General features: G+C 42.6%; 1 long non-coding RNA gene across 1 annotated transcript; it reads left to right on the top strand.

Annotated features, from left to right (window-relative positions):
* Positions 1-1,462: 1,462 nt before the first annotated feature.
* LOC140735197 (uncharacterized) lies at positions 1,463-8,309 on the top strand. The gene is made up of 3 exons (XR_012100720.1): positions 1,463-2,075; positions 6,822-7,181; positions 7,524-8,309. It is a non-coding gene; the product is annotated as an uncharacterized lncRNA (long non-coding RNA).
* Positions 8,310-8,774: the final 465 nt, after the last annotated feature.

Below are 8,774 nucleotides of genomic sequence, written 5' to 3' on the forward strand. Positions count from 1 at the left end.
AGTAGTTTGAAACAAATGGAATAGCAATAAGAAGCAAGTGCCAGTTTTGCTGAGTGTAATAGGTACAAGAGTATACAGTTGCTGCTCTAACCAAACTAGCTGAAATGAGCTTTGCTGATATTGTGAATGTAATGTAGAAACATTTAGAATCAAAGCCATTGTTGATTGCAGAATGCTTTAGGTTTCATAAATGGAATCAAAAGGAAGGGGAATTCATTTCAGCTTATGTGGCTGAATTGAAGAAATTGTCGAACATTGTTAGTTCAGTGATGGTCTTAGTAAATCATGATTTAAGAGATTCAAAGTACATTATCAAAGAATGTATAAACATTGAGATTTGTTTGCTTACAGGTAGCCACAAAGCAAGAAGCCCAGAAGAAACCAATTAAGGAAAAATAAAAGACCAACACCCATTTTACAAGAGAGAGGTGAAAGAAAGCACAAATCATGCAAACAATTGAAGCAGACAACAACGTTCCGAACCAAGTTGATCCTCAGATCTGCAGCCCAGAGCAGCCTGGAGTAGAACCAAAGCCTCTAGCTGGAGCGGTGTTTAAATTGACCCAACACCGGAACAGAGAAAGGTTCCTGCGCCATGGAGAGAAGAGTGAACATCATGGAGAGTGAACAAAATCAGCACTTGCTTCCAATTAGGGCCAGTGTTTGAACTGTTTAAACGGTGGATTGTACTTCACACTAGGACCTGGCTATTGCAAAGCATTCGGGGACTAGACTACGCTGCCCGGTGACTCACTCTGGGCTCATGATGCACTGAGAGATCATTTAGTTTGTAGAATCTTACAAGAAAACATTTAAAAATGGCTCTTAACTGAAACACAACTCACTTTTAAAAGCAGATGAAATGGAAACAGCAGCTAGAGGTGCAGTCAGGAATGAAAGTGAGTGTGAACAAAATTGCAATGTCCAAACAGAAACCCATCTGGCTGAACAAATTGCAAGGGCTCACATACACCAAACCAATGCAAATTTAAAGGTGAAACTTGCAGAAAATGCAACAAAGTAGGACACATACAATGAGCATGGCATGAAGACAAAATAAATTGCACAGGGAAGAAATAAAGATAAAAATTCAAGTTGCAGTTTCAAAAAGAGTACTAAACTCCAGGCTGCTGATGAAAAAATGATTAGAGTGATCCAGGACTATGTAGCCTTGAGATATATAATGCGAAAACTAACAAGTGACAAGCAACGTGGCTTATGTTGGAAGTGAACGGCAAATTAACTAAAATGGAATTGGATACTGACTTCATTGTTTCAGTCATTACACAAAATGAGTTTGAACAGTATTTCAAAGAAACTGAACTGAAGCCTACAAACATCCAACTATGAACTTATAGTGGAGAAAAGATTATACCTGTAGGAATTATATTTGTAACAGTGAACTATAACAACCAATTAGCCACATTGGGCTTGTATGTGGTAAAAAACAGGAGGACCTGCACTGTGGGAGCATGATTGGCTGGGACAACTACAACTTGTTGAAGGGTCACCCACCATTTGCATGCCACATTTCCTCCAGCAGAGTCATCTGAAAATGAATTAAGAAATGTTCAAGAATGGCAATGGATAACTCAAACATATCAAGGGTAAAATAGTGCTAATTGAAAATGCCACACCCAAGATTTACAAAGACTGTACACTTCCTTTTACCATTCGTGGCAAAGTAGCCAGTAAGCTAGATCGCATGGGAGTCTAAAGGAATTCTTTCTAAGATTGAGCGGAGCCCATGGACAACTCCAGAGGTTCCTAGTAGCCAAGAAGGATGGATCTGTCAGGATTTGAGGTATTGAAATTAGATCAATACTCTCTGCCCAGGATAAAGGATGTCTTTGCAAACACTTCAGCAGAGTAGACTTAGCTGAGCCCTACTTGAAAATAGAGATGGAAGGAGAGTCCAAAGTTTTTCTCACCATAAACGCTCACAAAGGATTTTATTGATGTAATAGGCTTTTTTTTTCAGGGAAAGCATCTGCACCTGCACTCTGGCAGAAAGCTATGGACCAGGTGCTGCAAATCTGCAAATCTCATCTACCTGGACGACATCACTGTTACTGGTAAGGATGACAAGGAACATCTCCAAAACCTCAAAACAGTGTTAAAATATTAGAAGATTATGGGCTCAGGGCAGAATGTAACAAAGGTGAATTCTTTAAACCAAGCATCACTTACTATGGTCACACCATTGACGCATAAGATTTACACAAAGGTGCTGTTAAAACTCAGACGGTGGTGGATGCCCCTAGGCCAAAGGATGTGGCACAGTTGTGGGTCTTTTTTAAGATTTTTCAATTACTGCAAAAGATTCCTGCCAAACCTGGCCACTATGCTCCACCCCTTGAACTCATTTCTACTGTTACGAACCCCGTAACTGGGTCACTTACAAGCAAAGATAGAGAGGTCCGTTGAAGTCTGATGATACAATTTTTAACAGTATTTATTAGTAAAAATACACAAAAGTAATACCAATACAAATATACAGATAATATACGTCGTCAATACTAAATCTAAAAGTGCGGGTATAATAATAATCAATAAGAAATAAGCTCTATCGTTGTCTAGGGGATAATGTATTGTCCGATGGAAATATAAAGTTCACTCAGTTCATGCAGGCTGCAGCCTTTGGGGACCGTTGGGTTTGCAATGGTTGGAGAGAGAGAGAGAGTTTTTTGGAGAAAAACTTGCCGGCTTTTCCTTTTATTATTTTGATCCGTCGGAGTCTCGTTGGTGTGGCTGTTCACTTGTGGCCTCCCCTTTAGCTAAAGCCGTTCTTCCGTGGTGAGCCCGTCAAACCCAGGCAAGGGAAGGATGCACACGAGCCCCCACCGGCTGTCGCTATTAAACACTGTCATGGGATTTCTAGCGTTTCTCCTGGTGTGTCTAAAGGACTTGTTCCCCAGACCCTCTTTTATCCTTACTCACGGGGTCTCAGATGTCAATCAGGTTGGGATGATGCAATCCCTCAACCAGCCCACTCTGGTCATCCCCTGAGGGGTTCCAATGAATAGTACAGTACTCAATACACAATTCTGTCTCCAAGAGACAATAGCCGTTATCAATGGTTTTGTTTCGCTGAGGCCAGGACACATTCCAAACCTTGTGGATTCTCTCTCATTTCCTGGGTCCCAGACCCGAATTAATAGCGATCTTGCGATTCTCAGAAAGGAGGGGGCGACTTTGTACCCTTCGGCCCCTCAGAGTTGCGGCACATTCGTAACACTACAGATTCGGAAGAAACGGCAATGGATAAAGAACTGTGAGGTGGTTTTCCAAACGCAAAGGAAGCGGTGACATCAGACACTGTACTCAGACATTATGATCCACATCATCCAGTGAAGCTTGCCTGTGACATCTTGCCTTATGGCATAGGTGCAGTCATGTCACATGTTAAGAGTGATGGAGGTGAATACCCATTGCTTCTGCAAGGAATTCCTTACCACTACGGAGAAAGGATATACACAGATTGACAGGGATGCCTAAAGTCTGGTATGGGCTGTAACACATTTCAACCAGTAGTTGTATGAGAGAGCGTTTACCCTCATTACTGATCATCAACCACTGGTGTCCATTTTCAATCCACAGAAGGGTGTTCCACTAACAGCAGCAGCACAAATGCAGAGATGGGCTCTGGTTCTTGGAGGTTACAATACAGTTACAAGATCGAATTCAAGAGGCCACCTAATCATGGAAATGCTGATGGATTGTCCTGTTTTCCCTTGGGAAAGGAAATGCCTGAAAAAATTACAAAAGAGGACACTCTTCTTGATTGATTCTCCCTAATCCATTTTGCAAGTCTTCCTGTTATGGCAGAGATGATCCAAAGGGAAACCAGAAAAGACCCTACACTGTCTTAGGTCTGATTCGTCACCCAAAATGGCTGGAATTCGAGTTCCCTCGTTTTTACCAGCACTGGGATGAACTTGCCCATGCCAGTGTTTGCCTTATATGGGGATTGAGAGTTACTGTACCATACAAGCTGAGAACTGAAGTGTCAGAGGAGCTACTTGCTGGTCATCTAGCTGTGGTCGAAAGGGAAGTGTTGACTCAAAGCTTTGTCTGGTGGGCTGGGTTGGATCAACAGAATGAGCAGCTTTCCATGCACCGTTCGTGATGCCACCTCATCTAGATGATGCCAAAAGCAATGCCCCTCCATCCCTGGGAATGGCCTGCATTGCCCCGGCAGGGGATTTGTGTGGATTTTGCTGGACCATTTATGGGCACAGATTTCTTGGTAGTAGAGGATGCAGCTACAAAGTGGCCAGAAGTGTTCCCAATCGCCTCCACTACAGACTCCCACAATGTTAATGAGTTGAGAAGCCTCTTCGCGAGGACTGGTGTTCCAGAACACTTAGTCAGTGACAATGGACAACTGTTAGTTGCGGAATGGTTTCAGTCATTCCTGAAAATGAATGGAGTAAGACATATTACATCCGCACCATACCAACCAGCTACAAATGACTTGGTTTAATGGTTTGACCAGAGTCTCAAGAATGCACAGTGAGCAATGTCAGCAGACACTACACTGACACTGAATCGGAAGCTTGTCGATTTCCACCCTGCATTTCTCAATTCTCACTCCACAACCAACAACTCACCACCTTTGCTGCTCCTGGGTCGTATCTTGAGCTCACACTTGGATCTCCTCACAGCCAATCTCAGAAGGAGTTTCAGGACAAACATCTCTGACAAACTGAGAGCTTCTCAAACAAGGAGGTTCAATGACTCACTCCGGGATAAGCAATCCTGACAAGGGACCATAAATTTGATCAAAAGTGAGCACTTAGAAAAATTGAGGACAGAACTGGACCATTCCCCTACACAGTGGAGATTGTACCTGATGCCATCTGGAGATGACACATTGATCTGTTGAAGAAAGCAGAATCAATTGTTAGAGAAGAAAGGTTTCAAGCACTGTCAGGACCATCTCCTACAGTCCCAGAGTCAACTCCTACAACCACCATGGAGGAGGCATCAGAACCTGAGATTGTTTCATAACCACAGGTTTTACCAGTCAAGCAGAGTGATCCCCTTATCAGGAAAGACATTATCCCACAAGAATAAGAAATCTTCCACAGCGATTAAATATGTAAGCCAGAACAGTACATGTCTATATAGTAGGTGTGTGTGTGTGTGTGTGTGTGTGTGTGTGTGTGTGTGTGTGTGTGTGTGTGTGTGTGTGTGTGTGTGTGTGTGTGTGTGTGTGTGTGTGTGTGTGTGTGTGTGTGTGTGTGTGTGTGTGTGTGTGTGTAAGGAGAAGATGCTAAAAAAGTAGTTTAAACACAGATTATTTATTTTAAAGGTTCATTTTTTATTCTCAAATTATCCATATATATTACAACTCTGATAGTTGTCTGCTCCAGATAGCCAAGTAAACACAGAAGGACCATGGGTGTTGATAAAAGAGAAGACATCAACTCCCTCCACCCCCGAACAGCATCAGAAAGAAAAGAAACAAAACTCACAGGCCCCAAAATCCTCCCTTTCCCACATCTAAAAAAAACAACTACAATAACAATCAATGACCCCCCCACACATAACAGTCCTCGACCCCTCACTCGCAAAAAAGAACAGCTACATGTTTAACTTCAGACAAACTTCTGAAAATACATTTAAAACGCACGAACATGAGAAAATCTGCTCACGCTGGAAATCCAAAGCGACGCACACAAATTGCTGGAGGAACTCAGCAAGTCAGGCAGCATCTATGGAAATGAATAAGCAGTTGACATTTTGGGCTGAGAACACTCTTCAGGAATGGAAAGGAAGGGGGAAGACACCAGAATGAAAAGCAACACGTGCTCATGAGAGCAAGTGATACTGTTGTGGTCTGCAGGGAGGACAGACAACACTATATTGTCCCATTCCTGAAAGTATCATTACCAGCTAGAGATCTTGATGCCTAGCCTGCTGAGTTCCTCCAGTACTTTATGTATGTTGCTTGGATTTCCAGCATCTGCAGATTTTCTCTTGTTTTTAATTGCACAAATTACTTTACAAATGATACAAACCACAGATGAGATCTTTAAAGAAGATATCTTGAAAATTTGAAGGGATGCTTTGATCGTGTACTTTCAGTTTTTGATGCATTATGTATTAGGTATAGAAAATCAAGGACAGGGAAGATGGTGGGTGAATATGTTGTCAGGTCCAGGAGACATTTTTAGCTTAGGTGTCATGATGTCAGGAAAGAGAATTCAAGCAAAGCAGATTGATTTGCTGGATATGGCATTTGAAGAAACATACAGAATATCCAGGAGATTGGATAGGGCATTGAAAAAAATGTAAAATAATTTCAATAAGGACATGATCTTAGGAGCAAGTGATAGCAATAGTGAGGGCAGCATGGGTTTCTTCTTTGTGGCTGAGTCAAATTAAAGCTATAAATTCCTTTCATTAGGGATTAGAAGTTATATGAATGTTAGAGCAGGAAGGCTGTGACTTGCATGGGTAAAAAAAAAGGTGTGAGATTTTGGTCTGGTTGATACAGAAGCTATTCAGCCTGTTCAAGATGAATCGATGTTTTCATTGTTGCTGAATAAAGTCTTTAAAAAAGGCAACTGCTGTTAAGATTTGTAACTCTTACGTGAGTAAGACATTTTAGATGGAATTTACTGTAGACCTATAAAGGAGGCTATGAACAATGTATCAGTATTCTCAATTGAAGATACCACGATCAGTGTGAATATTGATAGTGCAGCAAACCTATTTGTTACAGGACAAGTATAAAAAATATTCCAATCATGTTCTGCTGGTTCACAGTAAGGGTCTTGACAGAATCGTTCATTGTCCATTTTTCTCCACAGATGCCGCCTGACCCACTGCAGTCCTCCAGAAGTTTGTTTATCGAACTCTGTAGTCACTTGTCTCCTGTTGGTCCAACTGCTTGCAGTCATGGATCTGGAATCATGCCATTCATTGAACTGAGGCCTTGGAGCTTGGGGCCTGGGCAGTGTGAGGCGATGGGCCCATTTCAGCTACTAGTCCACACAGGAAGACTACAAGCCATTGAGGTTTCAGAAGGACGCAACAGGAGCTGTGTTCTTCTGAAGCACACCTGCAGTTCTAACAAGAGAAGCAGGAAGAACATAAAATCAACAGTAAATGATGCAACAGTTTTGAAGGGCAGTATCAGACCAATGGAGGTCAATGCTCCATGATGACTGGTGAGTCCTGGGCTCGAGGCCAGAAGGTCAAGGTCCCGTGATCGGTGAGGCCAGGCGTAGTCAGAGGCCTGATATCTGCAGGTCTGCAAGTCTAGGCCAGGCACTGGAGATTGGAGGCCTCATATAAAAGCCTGGGGGTCCAGGGACAAGGGGTGGAGGACCAGAAGATGGCCTGTCCTGGGGTAGGCAGCCTGTCTGTGTGTTTCAGTGGGTGGGAAAGTGGCTTATTTTACTGTTGTTCCTTGTGGGCATCTTATGTTGACACTGCTCAAAGTTTTAAAGTGCATTTATGAATCAAAGTATCATGCAGAATACAGCTCTGAAATTCATCTTCCCCCACAGGCAGTCATAAAGCGAGAAGAATCATGGAGCCAACCCGCCCAACGAAAACATCAAACATCAAACCCCCTCCCCATGGGAAAAAAATCACGCAAATGGCAACAAAAGTAAGAACGAAAGCACAGGATATGAGGATTCAGAATTGAAGGCTGGAGGAACTCCACGGGTCAGGCAGCATCTAGGGAAAGGAGTAAACAGTTGATGTTTTGGACCAAGACAAGCTGGAAGGTGATAGGTGAAGCCAGGTGGGTAGGAAAGGTCAAGGGCTGGAGAAGAAAGAATCTGATAGGAGAGTGGACAGTAGGAGAAAGGGAAGGAGGAGGGGGCAGTAAAATGCAGGTGAGAAGAATTAAAAGGTCAGAGTGGGGAATAGAAGAAGGTGGGGGGAAACTCACTGGAAAGATATATCGATATACCTACCATCAGATTGGAGGCTACCCAGATGGAATATACAGAGTTGCTCCTTTATCTTAAGGGTTGCCTTGTCTTGGCACAAGAGGAAGCCATGGATCGACATGTTGGATCAAGAATGGGAATCGGAATTAAAATGGTCACCGGGAAGTCCCACTAGTGGTGGCTGGTGCAGAGGATTTCGACAAAAAAGACTGGCCAGAACTAGAGCACATCATAAACCTGAGAGTCCAAATCTATAACCTGCGTCGATTAAAGCTTGCTATGGCCCTATCCGCTGGCAGCATCGAGCACTGGGATGTGTGGTAACGATCGCGGGCTGCCACAGCACATCCTTAAGCATGTTGGTTATTAACGCAAGCAATGTATTTCACTGTATGCTTCGATATATGATAAATAAACCTGAATTTGAAATACGAAATATGCAGAAAGATCCCATAAGTAGGGATCATCACTCTTAGATATTGTTTAAGAAGCCTTTGCTATGACACTGGGGGTAACTCTCTGCTCTTCAAAATATTGACATGGAATCATTTAATCCACCTGAAAGGCCAGAGAAATTTAATGAATGGCAGTTCTTCTCACATAATGTGTCCAAATTGCTTCAGTCATTCATAAGATCATAAGATTTTGAATCTGCTCCACTGTTCCATCATGGCTCATTTATTACTGTGTCACCCTCAAATCCATTCTCCTGTCTTCTCCCTGTGCCCTTTTATACCTCTACTAATCAGGAACCCAGAACTCTCTCCTTTAAATGTATAAGGAAGTTTCACGTTAATCTTCATTTGTGAAGCTGTTATTTATTTTTCATACCTATAACTGGAAAAATCACATTCCTGA

The sequence above is a fragment of the Hemitrygon akajei genome, chromosome 11 (assembly GCF_048418815.1).
Source record: "Hemitrygon akajei chromosome 11, sHemAka1.3, whole genome shotgun sequence".
Taxonomy (NCBI): Eukaryota; Metazoa; Chordata; class Chondrichthyes; order Myliobatiformes; family Dasyatidae; genus Hemitrygon; species Hemitrygon akajei.